Below are 22,256 nucleotides of genomic sequence, written 5' to 3'. Positions count from 1 at the left end.
GCTTTCATTTGAGGGTATCCACATTAAAATTGGATGAAGGGTTTAGGAGTTTCAGCTCCTTAACATGAGCCACCCTGTTTTTAAAGGGACCAAAAGTAATTGGACAGATTAAATGTAAATAAAATGTTCATTTCTAGTACTTGGTTGAAAACCCTTTGTTGGCAATGACTGCCTGAAGTCTTGAACTCATGGACATCACCAGACGCTGTGTTTCCTCCTTTTTCAGTTGCTGTTTGTTTGTGAGCCTTTCTGTCTGAAGTTTAGTCTTTAACAAGTGAAATGCATGCTAAATTGGGTTGAGATCAGGTGACTGACTTGGCCATTCAAGAATATTCCACTTCTTTGCTTTAATAAACTCCTGGGTTGCTTTGGCTTTAGGTTTTGGGTCATTGTCCATCTGTAGTATGAAACGACGACCAATCAGTTTGACTGCATTTGGCTGGATCTGAGCACACAGTATGGCTCTGAATACCTCAGAATTCATTCGGCTGCTTCTGTCCTGTGTTACATCATCAATAAACACTAGTGACCCAGTGCCACTGGCAGTCATGCATGCACAAGCCATCACACTGTCTCCGCCGTGTTTTACAGATGATGTGGTATGCTTTGGATCGTGAGCTGTACCACGCCTTCGCCATACCAAAGAATATTCTTCCAGAACTGTGCTGGCTTTTTTAGATGTTTTTTTTAGCAAAGTCCAGTCTAGCCTTTTTATCCTTGATGCTTACGAGTCGCTTGCACCGTGAACAATCTGTATTTACTTTCATGCAGTCTTCTCTTTATAGTAGATTTGGATATTGATACGCCTACCTCCTGGAGAGTGTTGTTCACTTGGTTGGCTGTTGTGAAGGGGTTTCTCTTCACCATGGAGACTATTCTGCGATGATCCACCACTGTTGTCTTCCGTGGGCGTCCAGGTCTTTTTGCATTGATGAGTTCACCAGTGCTTTCTTTCTCAGGATGTACCAAACTGTAGATTTTGCCACTCCTAATGTTTTAGCTAACGTTAAGCGACTTTGGTCGGATCGGGTTTCATGAAACAAAATTTTTTTCAGATGAAACTGGTCCGACTAGGGCAAAAAAAGTCGGAGTTTCGTCCGAAACCCGACCCCAATGCAAGTCAATGGGGATTAAAAGTCGGCATTGAGCGGATGACATTCATCCACTCAATGCCGACTTTTAATCCCCATTGACTTGCATTGGGGTCGGGTTTCGGACGAAACTCCGACTTTTTTTGCCCTAGTCGGACCAGTTTCATCTGAAAAAAATTTTGTTTCATGAAACCCGATCCGACCAAAGTCGCTCAACTCTAGTTGTAGCAATTTCTCGGATGGGTTTTTCTGTTTTTGCAGCTTAAGGATGGCTTGTTTCACCTGCATGGAGAGCTCCTTTGACAGCATGTTTCCTTCACAGCAAAACCTTCCAAATGCAAGCACCACACCTCAAATCAACTCCAGGCCTTTTATCTGCTTAATTGAGAATGACATAACGAAGGGATTGCCCACACCTGTCCATGAAATAGCCTTGGAGTCAATTGTCCAATTACTTTTGGTCCCTTTAAAAACAGGGTGGCACATGTTAAGGAGCTGAAACTCCTAAACCCTTCATCCAATTTTAATGTGGATACCCTCAAATGAAAGCTGAAAGTCTGAACTTCAACTGCACCTGAATTGTTTTGTTTAAAATTCATTGTGGTAATGTCTAGAACCAAAATTAGAAAAATGTTGTGTCTGTCCAAATATATATGGACCTGACTGTATACACAGGGTTAACAGTGTAGACTCAACAAATCACTGAAAGCTGAATGTGTTCTAGCAAAACTTCTGCTGAGCTTTCTTGCTCTAATAATTTAGTGCTACGATTCACTCGAGGAGGGGAGCCCTGTTAGAAACTAGGAATTGAAAGACTGGAAATCTGTGTGCTGCTCAAGAGACAACTTGAGAATATTTCTTTAGATATAATCATGCAATGTGCTTCTGCTGTACCAACAAGTTACACTGTGCTTAAAGGCAACCTGTCAGTTTAATATTGCCCGAACCATGGGCAGCATATTTACAGCCAGGTACATTTTATTCGGAAATGCTGCAGTGTTTCAAATTAAACATATTTTGTCCTTCGACAGCTTCTCTATATTTCTCAGTTGACTTGTCAAGGTTGGTCCCAAGCCGGCTTCTTCCTGTCCCAATCCCTATGAGATGCCGGCCAAGGACGAGCCTCAGTCAGTGAGATACAGTCCTCAGCAGGCTTTTCCAAGTATATTTATTGTGAAACAGCAGTGTCTCGAGTATGACATATCCGATCACGCACCCAGTGTCCGATTCATAAAGTCTGTGGTTAGGGCAGCATGTAACTAATGACAGGATCACTTTAAAGCATACTATTACTCACAATTTAGCTTTAAAAATGGTGGATACGAACTATGTTCTACAATTTCACTGTGAAAGTATTACATAACAGCTGAAATCTGCGTACATTCAATCATTCTTTAGCTTCCTTCAGTGCTGCTCCAGTTGACGTTACTCGTGCGCATTTCATTAAAGGGAACCGGTCACCTGTTCTGGCCGCTGTAGATAAAGCCCCCGTCACACACAGCGATCTCGCTAGCGAGATCACTGCTGAGTCACAAGTTTTGTGACGCAACAGAGATCTCACCAGCAAGATCGCTGAGTGTGACATCTATCAGCGACCGGCCCCCCTGCCGGGTATCGCTGATCGTGCTGGAATGGCCTGGCCTTTTTTTGGGCCGTTGGTCTCCCACTGGCCAGCACGCATCGCTGCGTGTGGCAGGCGGGAGACCAATGACCAGCGAGCTCCCAGCTCGTATCCAAGGTAAAACAGCGGGTTTCTAAGCGCCGCGCGGCGCTTAGAAACCCTCTGTGTACCTTAGTTACCAGCGCGCTGGTGCAGGGAGCTGGTAACCAAGGTAAACAGCGGGTTTCTAAGTGCCGCACGACGCTTAGAAACCCGCTGTTTACCTTGGTTACCAGCTCCCTGCACCAGCACGCTGGAATCTAAGGTACACAGCGACACGCGCATTCGTCGTCGCTGGTGCTGATCGTTGGTGAAGCTGCCTGTTTGGCAGCTCACCAGCGATCATGTAGCGACACACCAGCGATCCTGACAAGTTCATATCATTGTCGGGATCGCTGGTGAGTCGCTATGTGTGACGGGGCCCTAAGCCCTTGATATGACCTGCAAGACAAGAAAAATAAGTTTTATTATACTCACCTGCAGAGCGGTCTGGTCCAATGGGTGTCGCAGGTCCGGACCCTGCGCCTCCCATCTTTGTGTGATGCCGCCCTACTGTTTGCTTCATCGCTCCTCGGCATTGCACTCCTGCGCAGGCGTACTTTTCTGCACTGTTGATGGCAGAGTAAAGCACTGCAGTGCTCAGGTGCTGGGAAAGGTCAGAGACCCAGGGCCTGCGTACTGCAGTACTTGGCTCTGCCCTCAACAGGGCAGAGCAATACGCCTGTGCAAGAGCGCAATGCCAGGGAGGCATGAAGCAACAGGAGGGCGGCATCGCAAGAAGATGGGAGGCGCCGGATCCAGACCTGCAACACCCATCAGAACAGACCCCACCCCCAGGATGAGTATATTTTCAGGTCGGATCCAGGGCTTATCTACACCATTATAGAATGCTAAAGATAAGCCCTGAAAGGCTGTGGCCGCATCTTATAGCGGCCAAAATAGGTGACAGGTTTGCTTTAATGAAATGTACATGAGTAACGTCAACTGTCTTTATATCGAAACTAGCATTCCTCACTTTCTAAACTACAGAGTTAAAACTTCCCACTTAACAAAACTAATCGCTTATTTAAACACTTCAAAATAATAATTAAAAATACAAAATTAACATAGCGTGATATAATACCACCACAAAATCACGTCCTCGAACACATTTGCTGGAATAAAGCTGAAGTGGACAGTCCCTTAAAAATCCTTTTCAAAGCCAGTTTCCACGTTTTAACTCTAAAAATTAAATTATGGGCACAAAAATGCAGCTGAGTGTTGTAACTCTATATTGGGCTTGGAAGGTGTCGGCTGTAGTGCACTCTTGTGACACTACTATTTAGTATGCATGTTCCATGAGACCTCTTCTATAGAAGAGTGGAGAAGAATGAAGTGCTGAGCAGCACAATCCTGCAGTGACGGGGCTTCAGGTCTCCACTCTGGGCACCAGAAGCTATAGTGGATTTTCATTGCTGACTTGGCAATAAAAAAAAAATCTGCCAGCAATTTACAGTAAAATAAACTTGTAAACAATTTTTAGAACTCCATAGAAACGTACCGGGAAAAAAAGCCTAGAAATCAAAGCATGCCATGAATTTTTAAAGTGCAGTTTTACTGCGAATTTCCCTCACCCAAAATCGGTATTCTGGATATAATGCATTGAATTTTGCTGAGGGTTAAGAGATGAAAGTCTGCTACATATTGACTTTTCCATCTGATGGAGCCTTAAAAGGTACCTCCACTCAGAGGATAAGTCTCATCTTTTGTAAGTGATGATAAAAAGGCCTAAATATAAGAAACCACTTTAACCCCTTCACCCTGAAGCCTTTTTTCACCTTTCTGACAAGGCCAAATTGTACAATTCTGACCACTGTCACTTTATGTGGTATCTCTGGAACGTTTCAACGGATCCCACTGATTCTGAGATTGTACTTCATGATAGTGGCAAAATGTATTCAATATGACGCATTTATTTGTGAAAATATCAGAAATTTGGTGAAAATTCTGCAGTTAATTTTTATGCCCTTAAAACAGAGTTAGGCTACACAAAATAGTTACCATAAGTAACATTTCCCACATGTCTGCTTTACATCAGCACAATTTTTGAAACATACGGTAATTTATTTTTTTTTTTAGAAAGTTCAACACTGACAAGCAACTCATTTTTCCAACAAAATTTAAGTGCTGCACTCCAAGCCTAAGATACTAGCCACCAATTGTAGTGAAGGTCTGTTCTTGAGAATGGGGAGGATTTTTAATAAAAAGTGAAATTGCAAAGTTTTTTATTTTTACAACCTCTTTTCAATTGTAACCCTTTATCATTAGGAGAACAAACCCTTTAAGACCGGGATATTAAACTCAAATACACAGAGGGCAAAAGTTAAAAGTTTGCAGAAAGTCGCAGGCCAACCTTGATATTTGTTAAAAAAGGTCTACAACTGAAGTTTTTTCCTTATCAAATAAAATGATTAACTTTTGGAATTATAGTGGAATAATATAATATGTTAGGTAAGAGCAGTAAAAAGCATATGGCCTAATTTAAATATGTAAAGGATAAAAAATCTTGAATAAAAAAGTATAATGCAAACAAAAGTGCCAAACACAGTATGATACCCCCTACAGCGAATTCCTCCATACGCACAGTATGATGACCCTAATGTACCACCCTCCATCAATTCCCTCAAAGAACTGTGACCCCCATCACAGTATGATTCTCCAACTGTAATCCCCACACGGCTCTCCATACAGTGTCACGGGCCCCAAATGACGCGCCATCCGGTACAATGGCCCCAAATGACGCGCCATCCGATACAATGGCCCCGCATGATGCTCCATATGCTATAATCTGGTGTCTTCATATATCACAGTCCATCTCCCTCATCACTAGGGTCACCACTCGCCTCAGCCCGTGAGCCAAGTCCTTCAGCATGCGCGCAGACTGATGAGACAGCGCGAGGGCAGAGGAGAGTGGATGTGGTGGTAGTGAGGAGGAAGATGGCTGCGCTAGTTTTGATGAGATGGCTTGCGTGCCATAGGTTCGCCACCACTGCTTTAAAACCAATTTCTTTTTATTATTTTCGCAAGGGTAACAAGAAAAAAAAAAAAAAAGCACAAAATAGATCCCCAAATTTGTTGTGCAATTTTTCCCACTTACTCAGATACCCCATATGCGGGGAAAAAAAAACACTGTTTGGGTACACGGCAGAGCTCGCCATTTGACTTTTTGAATGTAAAATTTGATGGAATCATTACCGGACGCCATGCCGCATTTGGAGAAACCATGATGTGCCTAAACAAGCCCCAAATATGTTATTTTTACAAGGTTAAGATGGGAAAACGAACCCCAATTTTTTTGTGCAGTATCTCTTGAGTACACCAATAACCCATATGTGTCCGAGAACTACTTTTGAAGCACAGTGTATGTAAAGCTGAGAAGGGAAGAAGTGCTATACAGGAGTTCAGATTTTGCTGGACTAGTTTGAGGGTGCCATGTCACTGGAAAAGCCCCTGAGGTGCCAGAATAGCAGAACCCCCCCATAAGTGACCCCATTTTACAAACTACAACTCTCCATGAATTCATCTACGGGTGAAGTGATCAGATAATATTGACACCACAGTTGTGTCACAGAATTTTATACCATTAGGCAGTGAAGAAAAAATATTTACAATTTTACCACAAAAATTTTGTTTTAGCTGCAGATTTTACAATAGAAAATGGGTAAAAAGGTCACCAAAATTTGGTCCCACAATTCTGCTGATTGTGGAAATATCCCATATGTGGCTGTACAGTATTGCTCAGCCATATGGCGAAACACTGGAGGGACGGAGCGCTATTTGACTCTTGGAGCGCAGATTTTGGTAGAATAATTTGCGAACTCCATATACAGAGCCCCCAAGTGCTAGAAGAGCAGAATCCCCCCTGGCAGGGGTGTACATAGAAATCATGGGGCCCCATAGCAAAAGTCTGAATGGGGGCCCCCCTCAAAAAAAAAAAAAAAAAAAAAAAAATCATCAACAGATGCTCTTAACTCCAGGCATGCATGTTATAGGTCAAACAATTAATTTTATAGCTAGTCTTTGATTTTTTTTCTCATTTAAGTAAAAGAAAAAGTAAAACACTTACATCCAATTTGACATTCTTTGTAAATGTCAAAATGGAAGATTAAGCAGGACAACCTCGTTAAGCTGTCTTCAATAAGACCAGCGATTATGGAATCTGTCGGCACAAAATGACTGCTCATACCAAATATGTCCTCAGTGCACCATTGGCAGAGCTATCTAGAAAGCAGACAGAAGGTGCCCTAGACTGGCCTCACCAAGGGGGCACTGAGCACCTGTACTTTGTCATTTTGTGTTCAGACTCCCTTTAAGTTTTTTTTCCCCCCAGAATCAGATTGAATGCCAATAGGTCACTATGATGAGTGATACATAAAGGAAATTTAAATGTCAAGAACTACACATTGTGTCTTCCCATCACCTCCCAGGGGTGTTCTAAACAGACAAAAGGCATGATCATCATATCTAGGATGCAAGTATACGTTTTGTCAGCGAGAAGGGGGTTAAAGCATTCTTGCCCACACATTAATCCTCTATATGCCTTAGTTTCTTGCAAACATCTGTAATCCTGCCCCAGAGTCATAGCACAACACAGTGCTCTCCCCTCTCCGGCAGCATCGCTCGTCCTCCATCCAATTAATGTTTAATCGCCGTTGCGTTCTGCTGATTGCAGCTCTTCGCTCATTACTCAGGAAAATCAGCTCATTTTCACATTTTTTTTTTCCCTTCCTGATGTTTATTTTTTCACATTTTGTCCCATTTCTTGTACAGCTGGACGTACTGTAGCATTTAATGCTTAATTGCCTTCTTTATGTTAGCATGTAATCTGGATCAGGATGCATCAGGATTGCTACACATCACAACGCACCATACCAACACACTAATGTGAACGCAGTCCCACTCGTGCAGCCCCTAACCAGGTGCCCCCACGTCATATACATGTTCCCAATACATTTTATCATCATTACCACACTAACATAGGGCACAAGCTCTTCTAGGGAGGCAGGAAAGATCACTGTATGACAGATCAGCATGCAGACGTAGTCTGTTCCCATACAGTTTCATCACTTTCCCATACAGCACATCCCTCGCTTCCGAGCATGCTCAGTGCCGCAAAACGGATCCCTGCACATGGATCCGTGTTCTCCTGGATCCGTGCTCCATAGAGCTCCATGTTAATTCCAGATGTGTAGCCACGGATCCGTGCGTCTCCCTGTGCCTTCGTGTTTTTCAGATGACACAAAACTGCAACAAGTTGCGTTTTTGTGCATCTGAAAAAAATATGCAGACACACAGATCTGTGGGAAAACGGTGACAACTGGATGCACATGCAAGTCCCATCCGTCACTATTGAAAGTCAGTGGTGACGAAAACGGATCCGTGTGCAGCCAGCTGAACTCTATATATTGACTGGAGCTGGACCTGATCTCTCCACAGGTTTTACCTAAAATCACTTTACATTACTTACCCTACCCTAAGGGCTCATACTCACTTGCGAGAGAGTCGCGTGATACTCGGACCGGAGGGGGCGGCTGCATATAAATACATGTAACAGCACGCTTCAGTCCCAGTGCTGGCGGCAGTGCCAGGTTTCCATGCGAGAGACTCAGACGATTAACACGCGACTCTCTCGCAAGTGAGTATGAGCCCTTAGCAGCAACGACTGACGTCGTCTATCCTCCTCCCTATAGTGTTGGCCTGAATCCTCCTGGCCCTGCGTTCAACGGGATCCTTTACATAGCAGCACTAACGCACCCTTTGGCCACAGTGATACTAACGCATCCAAAATCGGCATGATGCGTTACTTCATGATGCACCCTGGAACGCGGTCTGCAGCATTTGGGGGTGCGCCATGAAGTAACGCATCATGCGTTTGGATGCGTTAGTATCATTGCGGCCAATGGGTGCGTTAGTGCAGCTATGTAACGATCCCGTTGAACGCAGTGCCATTAAAGCAATGTGAACCCGGCCTAACAATATGAGAAGATGATATACCAAACAATGTGCTGAGCCTCTCCTCCTGCACATACCATATACTGTATGTATATGCCATTGATGAGGGGACAGTGAAGTATATCTTTATTTGGGACTAAAGGTAACGCACAGGTCATTGCAGATGATGATGATGACAAACAATGTGCTGAGTCCCTCCTCCTTCTACACAGTCACATGCCATATATGCCATGGAGGAACTGGCAGGATATATTTGGGACTGAAGGGTTAACTCACGTGCATTTATTTACAGCCCGCAACTCCACATCTCCTCCTCTCCTGACCGCTCCTCCCCCAGATGAGTCACAGTCAGGTTTCACTAAGCTGAAGCTGCCAGGCGCCAGAAAAAACAAAAAAAACTTGGCTGTTCTCCCTGCAGAGCAGACTCATTTCGTTCACAGCAGGGAGCCGGCTCTTTCAATAGGATCGTTCACACATCACTACTGAAGAAGCAATGTTATGTCACAATTCACAGGGAGGAAGCCAAAGTCCTTCACACACCTCATCCACCTCTTGACAGACGGCTGGGTCTCCTCCCAAGGAGCAACATCTTAACTCCTTCTAGTGAGCTCATGTTCTGCAGGGGGAACACACAGCGCTCTGCTACATCCTGACCAAGCACAGCCCACCACTGATACAGCCTACACGTGCAGACAGGACCCTTCATTATAACACATCACCTTGTACATGTAGCCCATCAGCACCAGAGACCCTTCTGCTTCCTGCAATGCACGTGTACTGCTGCTCCCTCTCTGGCTGCTAGAGACTTCAGCCAACTGCTGACCAGGAAACAAGGAAAGGGGTGCTTCAAGGGGCCCGGGGGTATACGGCGGCCGTCGCTTACATTTAATTAAAAGGAGATAGTACTGTGTCAGCACAGCACAGCTGCCAAACCGCAGCAGCCTTCGCAGGCCCCCTCACCTCTCCGGGCCTCATAGCAGCTGCGTGGTCTGCTACTATTGACGGTAGCCACTGCCCCCTGGATATACAATCATAGAATCGTAGAGTTGGAAGGGACCTCCTGGGCCATCTGGTCCAACCCCCTGCTCAAAGCAGGATTCGCTAAATCATCCCAGTCAGATGTCTGTCCCTTTGGAAATTTATCTACAGGTGCAGCGACATTTTTGACTCCATGGGTGTTTTCTAGAAACAAGCATCAGTGGATGTTGCGAAGTGATAATTGCAAACTGCCATTGTGACCAGTATGTTGTAGTGCCCAGATCATGATTCTGGAGACATACACCTGTAAATTAGATGGGCTGTCATCATTACAGAAATGTCAAACATGTGAACGCTAAATATGGTTTAGGAACACTCTGGTGCTCAGAAGGTAGGGGGCATTTGGATTTGGGAGTGCAGAATTTTCCAGAGTCTTTGTACTATTAGTATTGTTGAAGCCCCCTATATTTCCGTTTCCCCTATGATGGAGCTGAGCGGAGACTTGCTTTTTTTGTGGATTGATTTGAAGCTTTTGTAGGGAACATTTTACAAAACATTTGGGATCACATTTATACTGCGCTCGACACTGAGCACGTACATTGGGGTTTCCATCAATCTCTGAGTGACCCGATTCAGATGAAACCCTTGAGGGATCCAGTCACTATAATGCAGCAGCAGAGTTACTCTTTCTGGCTTCTGTTCAATGTCCTTATCACAGTACAGAACTGTGGTCAACCGTGCTTTTAGCATGCCAAAAAAAAAAAACAAAAAAAAACCGGGCACCGCCAGATCATAAGCAGCCACACTGCATCCGCAGAGCCTCCATCTGCCTCATTATAAGGAATCTTCTGCAGAGATTCCATCAATCACCTTTCTTGAGGATTTACATGGAAACCCTGGAGTAAGCGCTCAGCGTAGAGTGCAGGATAAATGTGAGCAGAGACTCATATTTGTTAGGCAAAATGAAGAAAAAAAAGCCAGCAAGTGAAGAATTTGTTTTATGTTTTTACGACGTTCCTCGTTCAGTATAAGCGATTAGACAATTTTATTCTTCAGGTCGGTGCGATTAAAATCGATACCAGATTTATAGCTTTTTTATGTTTGGCTGCTGTCTTACTAAAGTATGCTTTTTAATATAAAAGCATCGCCAAATTTTGATAGCTATAATTTTTCTATATTTCGGCTGACCGTCATCCGAGGCCTTGCTTTTGCGGCCCAAGCTGATTTTTTTTATTGGTACCAATTTTGGGCACATGACTGTTTATCGCTTTCACATTTTTTATGATAAAGAAATAACAAATAACCGCAATTCAGGAATTATTTTTTTTATGCCATGGTAAAATTGATAAGCCAGCTTTAATCCACCTGGTTAGTACGATTACAGCGATACCACAGTCATAGTTTTTTTTACGTTTTGGCGGTTTTTATAGGAAAAAATAATTATTTTGCGCCGCTTTTGCTGAGAGCTTTAACTTATTTTTCTGCTGATGGAGATGTATAGTGGCTTGTTTTTTGAATGACAAGATGAAGTTTTCAGAGATACCCTTTTAATTTAGATGGATCTTTTTGACTGCATTTTATTCCACTTTTTGTTCGGCGGTATGATAAAGCATTGTTTTTTTTTGCCTTTATGTATTTTTTTAATGGTGTTTCACTGAAAGGGTCAACTAACGGGACAGTTTTATAGCTAGTGTCGTTCCGGACACGGCTATACATATTTGATACTTTTTTTTTACATAAATGTATTAGATTAATATTTTTCTTTATTTTGTGATTTTTTAAAAATATTCACAATTTTTTTTTTTTTTTTTTTTTTAAATTGTTCCAGGATGGGGCTTTAACTTCAAACTGATAGATGGCTGATTTAATACTCTGTATCAGAGCAATAGAGCAGCGTCTGACAAGCAGGGAGGAAGCATGTCAGCGCGTGAGCCAACAGTCCACCATCCCTAGCACCGATCGTGGGTGTTGATGCAGGGTGTCAGCTCTCATATAGAGCAAACACCTGCACCTGATCGCGGCGCTGTATATATACACAGCAGTTTGCGTGGAAGGCAATGAATATTCATTCCCTTAAAGGGAATCTGTCTCCCTTTTTTGAGATATCATATAATGATATCATTCAATTGTGTGTCACATAAGGATTCTCTTAGTACTTTTGCTTCCCCCTGACCCCGCACCTTTCATGCATAAATACCTTTTTTTATATCGGTTCAGATGTATGTAAACTGCCACGGTCCGGTCCGATGGGCGGGGCTTATTCAACTGCTCCCCCCCCTGTCTTTCTCTACGCATTTCTTCTTGTGTAGAGCAAGACAGGGAGGGGGGAGCACTTGAATAAGCCCCGCCCATCGGACCGGACCGTGGCAGTTAACATACATCTGAACCAATATAAAAGAGGTATTTATGCATGAAAGGTGCGGGGTCAGGGGGAAGCAAAAGTACTAAGAGAATCCTTATGGGACACACAATTGAATGATATCATTATATGATATCTCAAAAAAGGGGTGACAGATTCCCTTTAAGTAGCGGGTACACGTGATTGCTTGGCCGCGGCAGGAAGCAGGCGGCTACAACTACTGTGCCCGCTATTAAAGAGAAATGAATACTCGTTGCCAGAAGGCACAGGCTCCTGACTGGCGCATCCACTTCCCCTCTGTCTTCTGGCACCCTCAGTCGAGTATAAGCTGAGGGGGGCTTTTTCAGCACAAAAAAAAGTGCTGAAAAACTTGGCTTATACTTGAGTATATATGGTAAATAGCAATTGTGCATGAAAATAACATAGGGAGTACTTAGTTAACTTTTTTTTTTAGTAAAAGTGCATATATAAAAAAAAAAAAAAAAAAAAAGAGGGACATTATGTTTATATAGCTCCCCATGGCTGGGTGTCCAATAGATGGGGCCTCGGTCCTGATCAGCCTTATTTAGAACCTAACAGAGGTGTTCTGTCATAATAGGCTCTATCACACGTCCGTATTGCCTCCTCAATATTCAATGAGACTGCCACATTCACAATTTGACAGAGGAGTTTGTATCTTCTCCACGTGTTTGCGTGGGTTTCCTCCAGGTACTCCGGTTTCCTCCCACATTCCAAAGACACACAAATAGGGAATTTAGATTGTGAGCCCCATCGGGGACAGTGATGATAATGTGTGCAAACTGTAAAGCGCTGCGGAATATGTTAGTGCTATGTCAAAATAAAGATTTTTATTATTAGATGCGGAGCCGTGATAGTAAGCTCTATCACACCTCCGTATTATCGCCTCAATGTGTTTCACCCTACAATCCAATATTAGGGTACATCAGGAGGCTATCCAACTTTTTGTGCTTATGATTATTACAATGGAGTGTCATACTCCCGGCCACAAAGAGAGCCTGGAGTATAGGATAATGTGCAATAAAAGAAGCACTTTAGCTTACTGGCGGTCAAATAGCATTCAGTGAATAAATTTCATGGAGGCAAGATGCAATGGTTTTGAATTAATATCATCTTGAAAGGATATTTAGTGATACTCCCATATCATCATAGAGACATTAAGGTGGGGGATGAAAATAGGGAGAAGATAATTTTGGAGGGTCTATTTTTAATTGGCCTTCTGTAATCTAATATATAAAGCTCAATGTGGGTGTGTGTGTCCGGGATTGGCATCCGCACCATCGCAGCTACAGCCACAAAATTTGGCACAGTCACACGTCTGGACCCCGAGAGTGTCCTAGGCTATGTTGTGAGGCGAAATTTTAACCCCGCGCGTTCCAGTTCACCAAACACCCCTCATTATGTCATAATGGTTGCCATGGCGACGCTGATGTCATCATAGGTTGTAAGCCCCGCCGCTCACTATGATGTCATAGTGGTTGACTATGGGATGGAGGATGTGTGATGGGTATATGGGCACTGGACTATGGGATGGAGGATATGTATGACGGGTATATGGGCATGGGACTATGGGATGGAGGATGTGTATGACGGGTATATGGGCACGGGACTATGGGATGGCGGATATGTATGATGGGTATATGGGCACTCGACTATGGGATGGCGAATATGTATGATGGGTATATGGGCATGGGACTATGGGATGGAGGATGTGTGATGGGTATATGGGCATGGGACTATGGGATGGAGGATATGTATGATGGGTATATGGGCATGGGCCTATGGGATCGTGGAATGTATGATGGGTATATGGGCATGGGACTATGGGATGGAGGATGTGTGCTGGGTATATGGGCATGGGACTATGGGATGGAGGATGTGTAATGGGTATATGGGCACTCGACTATGGGATTGAGGATATGTATGATGGGTATATGGGCACGGGCCTATGGGATCGTGGATATGTATGATGGGTATATGGGCACGGGCCTATGGGATCGTGGATATGTATGATGGGTATATGGGCACGGGACTATGGGATGGAGGATAATTATAATTTGCTATAACTAACCACAGTTAGTTACTATGCCCGGGCAGCGCCGGGCTCTTCAGCTAGTTGTTAATAAATTGCTATATCCTTAGGCCGGCGTCAAACACAACGTGTAAAAATAAGGACCGTATTGTACGGCTGTAACACGCATAAATGGTCCCTAAATAGTGATCCGTATGTCATCCGTTGTCAGGGTGTGGCTGTGTATTTTTCCCATGTAAGCATCCATATGTAATCCGTATGGCATCCATATGCCGAGAATTTCTCGCCGGCTTGCAAAATGGACATATAATGGAGCCCAATGACAGGTTTAATAAAGAAACAAAATAACTCTATATATGTGCGTGTGTGTATATATATATATATATATATATATATATATATATATATATATATATATATATATCTGAATTGCCGGCTTTTCTAAAGGACACCAGGTGCGTATTTCTCGCAAGTCACATATCTGGTCCGTGTGTAATGCATTTTTTTTTGCGCACCCATAGACTTGCATTGGTGTACTACGGGTGTAGTACGCTGACAATCGCAGCATGCTGCTATTGTCTCGGCCCGTAAAATATACGCCAGAAATACACGGCTGATGGGAGCTTCCCCATAGAGAATCATTGGTCCGTGTGCAATTTGTGTTTTTAACACCTCTCACTCGTCCGTATTTCTCTATAGTGTGACGCCGGCCTTAAGCCCCCCATCAGACACAGCGATCTCGCTAGCGAGATCGCTGCTGAGTCACAAGTTTTGTGACGCAACAGCGATCTCACCAGCGAGATCGCTGTGTATGACACTTATCAGCGATTGGCCCCCCCTGCCGGGTATCGCTGATCGTGCTGGAATGGCCAGGACATTTTTTTGATCGTTGGTCTCCCGCTGGCCAGCACGCATCGCTGCGTGTGGCAGGCGGGAGACCAGCGATCAGGAGCCTGGTAACCAAGGTAAACATCGGGTTTCTAAGCACCGCGCGCGCTTAGAAACTCTGTGCACGTTAGAAACCAGCTCGCTGGTGCAGGGAGCTGGTAACCAAGGTAAACATCAGGTTTCTAAGCACCGCGCGGTGCTTAGAAACCCGATGTTTACCTTGGTTACCAGCTCCCTGCACCAGCGTGCTGGTTTCTATCATACACAGCGGGTAACTAAGCGACGTGCGTCGCTGGTGCTGATAGCTGGTGAAGCTGCCTGTTTGGCAGCTCACCAGTGATCATGTAGCGATGCACCAACAATCCTCACAAGGTCATATCGTTGTCAGGATCGCTGGTGCGTCGCTATGTGTGACGGGGCCCTTAGAGTAGAGGCAGAGTGCAATAATTATTGAGTGCTACTATTCTTTAAAGGATATTTAATGATACTCCCATGTTATTATAGGAAAAACTAGGTGGGGGATGATTATAGGGAGGGAATTATTCCGAAGTGGAGCTATATAATTTAGTGTCATATACATTGTTTACTTATATTAGAGTCCTCTATGTGCTCCCTGAGTAGGTGTCTGGGGGACAGACTGCACACAAGCACGGTGAATGATTTTAAATAAAACTTTAAGGTTGGGTTCACACGTAGCGGAACTCTCGCGGAAATTACCGCGAGAATTCCGGAATTCCATTCCGCGGGAAAATAGCATTTTAAATTCCCGCGATCTTCGCACGGAAAAACTAGCGATTTGCAAGCGTAATCAGCTTGCAGAATGCTAGCGTTTTCCAAGCGATCTGGAGCATTGCTTGGAGAACTGATTGACAGGTTCGTCACACTCGTCAAACACAGTGTTTGACAAGTGTGACCAACCTTTTACTACTGAGGCTGCCTACGCGGCATCAGTAGTAAAAGATAGGATTTAAAAAATAATAAAAAAAATAAATATTGTTATTCTCACCTTCCGGAGTCCCGCGAAGCCTTCCCGCCTCTCTCCACGGTCCCGGCATCTTCCGGTCCCAGTAATCCTTTGCGCGAATGACCATGAGACGTCGCGCTCCCGCGACGTCATCGCGGTCATTCTCGCAAAGGATTACTGGGACGGGAAGATGCCGGGAGCGTGGTGAGAGGCGGGAAGGCTGCGCGAGATGCCGGAAGGTGACTATAACCCGATTTTTTTATTTTACTTCTATTTTTTACAGGGACATGGTACCCACAGCCCGGAGGATGTGACAATTAGGAGCAGGTTACGTCCGAGAGTGGACCCTCTGGATCGCGGATCTGGAGCCCCTGGGGCGAGCACGCCAGGTGAAGACCGACCCCTATACAGGGATCGTTTGGGGCAGGACCACAGGGGACAGAAGCGCGACAGCAGGAACCAAGAGGGACGGCTCGAAGGACAGCAAGGCTATGGGAGACAGACGGAAATAAAGGAACTAGAGCAGGAGTTCCTGGGCGGAAGGAGGAGCAATAGAAACAGCAGGGAAAGGTACAGAGAGACTGGCGGAGAGGCTCATACACAACCGACAGACAGGGAAGACACTGGGGAACGCACGGACAGAGCAGGGCAAAGGCAGGCAAGGAGGACGGCACAGGAACAAGGACAGAGGCGGAACAAACGGGTGACAAGGAATGCACGTGAAGTGAGAACTACAGTGGAACTGTAGCGGCCAGAAAGGTGCAGGGATACCACACGATCACCAGGCACCCTCCTCATAGGGAGGACGCCTGAAATATCCTAGAGCCAGGAAGTATGTCCTCAAGCCCCGCCCCTCAGCGACGCCCCCCACCAGAGGAAGAGAGAGGGAGGACACGTGCCCGCGACCTAAGGCCGGCGCATGTGTCCGCAGCAGGGCGGAAGGCAGAGCGGGAATGCACGTGGACGGGGGCGTGCAGGTGAGGAGACGCTGCGGCGGGCGCCGCCGCTGAAGCGGCATCGGCGGTCACGGCCGCCGATGTCACAGTACCTCCCTCCTTACGTCCTCCCCTTCTGAGGTTGGCCAGAAATCTTTTCATGATAAGAGGGGCATTGACATTCTCTCGAGGCTCCCAGGACCTCTCCTCGGGACCAAAACCCCTCCAATCGATAAGAAAAAGTGTTTTTCCCCTGACTTTTTTCATGGCCAAAATGTCTTTTACTTCAAAGACGTCATCCGAGCCAATTGGTGAAGGAGAGGCAGTGGAAGTTGGTTGGAACCGATGGAGAATCACAGGTTTCAGGAGCGAGACATGGAAGGCGTTAGGAACCTGGAGCGAAGCAGGCAACCCCAGTTTATAAGCCACTTCATTAATGCGTCTAATCACTTCAAAAGGCCCGATGTATCGGGGACTTAACTTGTAAGAAGGGACTTTCAGGCGGATATGTTTGGTTGAAAGCCAGACTTTGTCACCATGATGGTACGGAGGAACATCCTTCCGTCTCTTGTCCGCATGTTTCTTAATTCGGGCACTGGCATTCTCGAGCGCCTCCCTGGTTTCCTTCCAAATTTGCGAAAATCCCTTGGCAAGAGTATCTGCTGCGGGAACTCCTGATGACGTGGAAAAGGGCAGCGGAATACCAGGATTCTGACCTGTTACCACAAAAAATGGTGATTTGGCGTTGATTCGCTGGGATGGTTATTATGCGAAAATTCAGCCCAGGGTAGGAGAGAGACCCAATTGTCTGGATGGGCGTTGGAAAAGTGACGCAAGAAGGTAGTCAATACTTGATTAATTCGCTCCACTTGCCCGTTGGTCTGAGGATGATATGTAGAGGAAAAATCGAGAGATGTACCCATAAGCCGACAGAGAGCCCTCCAGAATCGAGAGGTAAACTGGACCCCTCGATCCAACACGATCCGCTGAGGAAGACCATGCAGCCTGAAGATCTGGTGGATGAAGATCTCGGCCAACCTCGGGGCTGATGGCAGTCCGGGTAAGGGAATGAAATGGGCCATCTTGGAGAAGCGATCTGCTACGACTAAGATGGTGGTACATCCAGCTGAGCGGGGGAGATCAGTCACAAAATCCATAGCAATTTGCTGCCAAGGAGTTTCTGGAACTGGTAAGGGGTGAAGAAGTCCGGAGGGCAGAGTCCCTGCAACCTTGCTACATAGTCCATAACATCCTGGCGAAGGGCGGGCCACCAGTAATAACGGGAAAGCAGCAAGAAGGTCTTCTTAGTCCCAACGTGCCCAGCAACTTTGGAGGAATGCCCCCAGCGCAGCACCTCCGAACGTTTATCTTGAGAAACGGAGGTTTTGCCTGGTGGAGGAGTAGAGAAATTCACAGGAGCCACGGTGATAACTTTAGCAGGCTCGATAATGTACGATGGATCTTCATCCCTCTCTGGCGACTGCAAAGACCTGGAAAGTGCATCCGCTTTGATGTTCTTATTGCCAGGTCGGAAGTGAAGCTTAAAATCAAAACAGGAAAAATACAGAGCCCATCTAGCTTGCCGGGAATTGAGTCTTTGGGCGGACTGCAGGTAGGTTAAATTCTTGTGGTCCGTGAAGATGGTGAAAGGGTGTACTGCCCCTTCGAGTAAATATCGCCACTCCGCCAAGGTCATCTTAATGGCTAGCAATTCCCGGTCTCCAATGGAATAATTGCACTCCGCAGGCGAAAAGGTTTTTGAAAAAAACCCGCAAGGCACGTCCAGAAGAGGCCTGCTGGGACAGAACCGCTCCAGCTCCGGTGGAGACGAAGGGCCTGCTGGCTACCGGACGATGTTTGATTGGTGCTGATGCAAAAGAACGTTTCAGAGCAAGGAAGACGTCTTCAGCTTCGGGGGACCAGCTGTTTGACTTTGTCCCTTTACGGGTCAGGGCCGTGATGGGTTTGGTAATTGTAGAAAAATGAGGCACAAATTGTCGGTAATAGTTAGCGAATCCGAGGAAACGCTGGATGGCTTTTACACCAACGGGACGAGGCCACTTGAGTACTGCAGAGAGTTTCTCTGGATCCATCTTCAGGCTGGAATCTGACGATATATCCCAAGAAGGGTAACGATGTTTGCTCAAAGAGGCATTTTTCAATTTTGGCGTAGAGTTGATTCTCTCGAAGACGATGCAGGACCATGCGCACGCTCCTCCGATGAGAGGGCAGATCGGGCGAGAAGATGAGAATATCATCTAAGTACACCACCAAGCAGGAGTAGAGTAGATCCCGGAACACCTCGTTAACGAATTCCTGAAACACAGCCGGAGCATTGCAGAGACCGAATGGCATGACTAGATACTCAATGCCCATCACAGGTATTGAAGGCCGTCTTCCACTCATCCCCTGCGCGGATCCGGATCAGATTGTAGGCTCCCTGCAGATCCAACTTCGTGAAGATCCAAGCCCCTCTCAACCGGTCGAAGAGTTCTGGAATCAGCGGGAGCGGATATCGATTCTTAACGGTGATGTTGTTCAGGCCCCGGTAATCAATGCATGGTCGCAGTGATCCATCCTTTTTCCGGACAAAGAAAAAACCCGCACCCGCAGGGGATGAGGATTTACAAATAAACCCCTTGGCCAGGTTTTCTTGTATGTATACCGTCATAGCCGTGGTCTCTGCTGGGGAGAGAGGATACGTTCTTCCTCTGGGAGGAACAGCTCCGGGAATCAGGTCGATAGGGCAGTCATAGGACCGATGTGGTGGCAGAGACTCCGCTTCCTTCTTGCTGAAAACCTCGGCGTATGCGTGATATGGTGCAGGAAGGCCCGGGAGATCGACTGGCCTAGGCAGAGAATGAGGACGAACTAGGGCCCGCAGACAGCGTTCATGACAGGAGTGCCCCCAGCGCAAGATCTCTCCAGAGCGCCAGTCGATAACTGGCTCATGCAGCCTGAGCCAGGGTAACCCTAGAAGAACAGCATGGGACAACTAAGGCAGGACGTAGAAGGCTATTCTCTCGAGGTGGAGTGCACCAATTTGTAGGTCAATTTCGGCGGTAACCGTGGTGATGAGTTCAGGTAGAGGTTTGCCATCGACGGAGGTGATTGCACGCGGATTCCTTAGGAAGACCACCGGAATCTGGAGTTTGTCAACCTCTTCTTGGCGAATGAAATTACCTGCCGCGCCCGAGTCCACATACGCCTCCTCAGATCCACGCCCCCGATCTGTAATAATCAGAGCTGAAAGGGTAAGTGGTAGAGAGGAGTTATGATCACCTAGGAGGTCCTCTCTTACCTGGCCTAGCTGGAGGCGTTTCCCGGCTTCTCAGGACAGGTGCGTACGAAGTGGTTGGCTCCACCGCAGTACAAACAGAGTCCATTTGTCATCCTCACCCTGCGCCGTTGCTCGGAGAGCTTGATACGATCTATCTGCATGGGCTCGGGAGCAGAGCTAATAGGAGGTGCGGAAGAACGCAGAATAGGAGCTTGATACAACCTAAAAGGGCCTTTTCTCTCTGGCGAGTTCCAAAAAGCGCAGATCAATATGAGTAGCCAGAGTGATGAGATCTTTCAGGGTGGTGGAAGTGTCTCGCCCGGCAAGCTCGTCCTTGATTTTACTAGAAAGGCCTCTCCAGAAGGCACCCACAAGAGCTTCATTATTCCACCCCATCTCCGAAGACAGGGTCCGAAAGCGGATGGCGTATTGCCCTACCGTAAGGGATCCCTGGCAAAGGTAAAAAAGGGCCTCCGTAGTGGAAGCTAGGCGCCCGGGTTCATCAAACACCTTGCGGCATGTCTCCAAAAAATTCTGGATACTGGAAACCACGGGATCATCCCTCTCCCATATTCACCCAAGCCAGCGCCTATCCCTCGAGATGGGACACTATAAATGCCACTTTGGCGCGATCTGTGGGGTATTGTTGGGGAAGAAGCTCAAAGTGCAGTCTGCACTGATTTAAAAAGCCCCTACATAACTTCGGGTCCCCGCTATACCTGGGAGGCTTTCCCAGGCGGGGGGGTGGAAAAGAAACAGCGTCCCGGGCTTGGGTAGAAGCGGCCGCAGAGGACTGCAAAGCAAGCAGTCGATCGTCAACGAACGCCATAAAACCCAAAATGTGAGATTGGGCATCGCGCTGCTGCGCGAGCTCCTGCTGGAGGCTGGCTAAGAGGGGATCATGCCCTGGGTCAGTGGTTTGCAGGGCGGAGAGCCGGGTGTCCATGGATTTCATGAAGGACATTAATCCGGATCTGATTCTCTCGTAAGAAAAGCAGCTCCTTCTGTGTAGCAGCCGCGGCAACGGCTAGGACCATGGCCTGGTGATACTGTGACAATTAGGAGCAGGTTACGTCCGAGAGTGGACCCTCTGGATCGCGGATCTAGAGCCCCTGGGGCGAGCACGCCAGGTGAAGACCGACCCCTATACAGGGATCGTTTGGGGCAGGACCACAGGGGACAGAAGCGCGACAGCAGGAACCAAGAGGGACGGCTCGAAGGACAGCAAGGCTATGGGAGACAGACGGAAATAAAGGAACTAGAGCAGGAGTTCCTGGGCGGGAAGGAGGAGCAATAGAAACAGCAGGGAAAGGTACAGAGAGACTGGCGGAGAGGCTCATACACAACCGACAGACAGGGAAGACACTGGGGAACGCACAGACAGAGCAGGGCAAAGGCAGGCAAGGAGGACGGCACAGGAACAAGGACAGAGGCGGAACAAACGGGTGACAAGGAATGCACGTGAAGTGAGAACTACAGTGGAACTGTAGCGGCCAGAAAGGTGCAGGGATACCACACGATCACCAGGCGCCCTCCTCATAGGGAGGACGCCTGAAATATCCTAGAGCCAGGAAGTACATCCTCCAGCCCCGCCCTTCAGTGACGCCCCCATACCAGAGGAAGAGAGAGGGAGGACGCGCGCCCGCGACCTAAGGCCGGCGCGTGTGCCCGCAGCAGGGCGGAAGGCAGAGCGGGCGTGCACGTGGACGGAGGCGTGCAGGTGAGGAGACGCTGCAGCAGGCGCCGCCGCTGAAGGGGCATCGGCGGTCACGGCCGCCGATGTCATAGTGGACAGTCTCCTCTCCTCCGGACCATGGGTACCATCCGCAAATGTCCTGCTTACTTTTCGCATGGTGGACATAGCCACATGCGGAAAGTAAGCAGAACAATGCATACCTATGTGGGCGGAATCGCCGCGATTCCGCTAAATGAGCATGCTGCGTTTACCGCGAAGCGATTCCGCCAAGGAAAAAAACGCAGCATTAGCACAGCATTGCGGAATCCCATAGGATTGCATGGGATGCTTATTTTTCGCGTTTTTGCGGCAAAATCGCGCGTTT

General features: G+C 46.8%; 1 protein-coding gene across 1 annotated transcript in view; it reads right to left on the bottom strand.

Moving 5' to 3' along the window:
• Positions 1-22,256, bottom strand: part of PARP2 (poly(ADP-ribose) polymerase 2) — a 179,912-nt gene that overhangs the window by 79,863 nt on the left and 77,793 nt on the right. The window lies entirely within an intron of this gene.

The sequence above is a fragment of the Dendrobates tinctorius genome, unplaced genomic scaffold (genome assembly GCF_039654945.1).
Source record: "Dendrobates tinctorius isolate UK_male_01 unplaced genomic scaffold, ASM3965494v1 ptg000213l, whole genome shotgun sequence".
Classification (NCBI taxonomy): domain Eukaryota; kingdom Metazoa; phylum Chordata; class Amphibia; order Anura; family Dendrobatidae; genus Dendrobates; species Dendrobates tinctorius.
The sequence above is the reverse complement of the archived record's forward strand: the minus strand, read 5'-3'. Positions and strand labels throughout refer to the sequence as shown.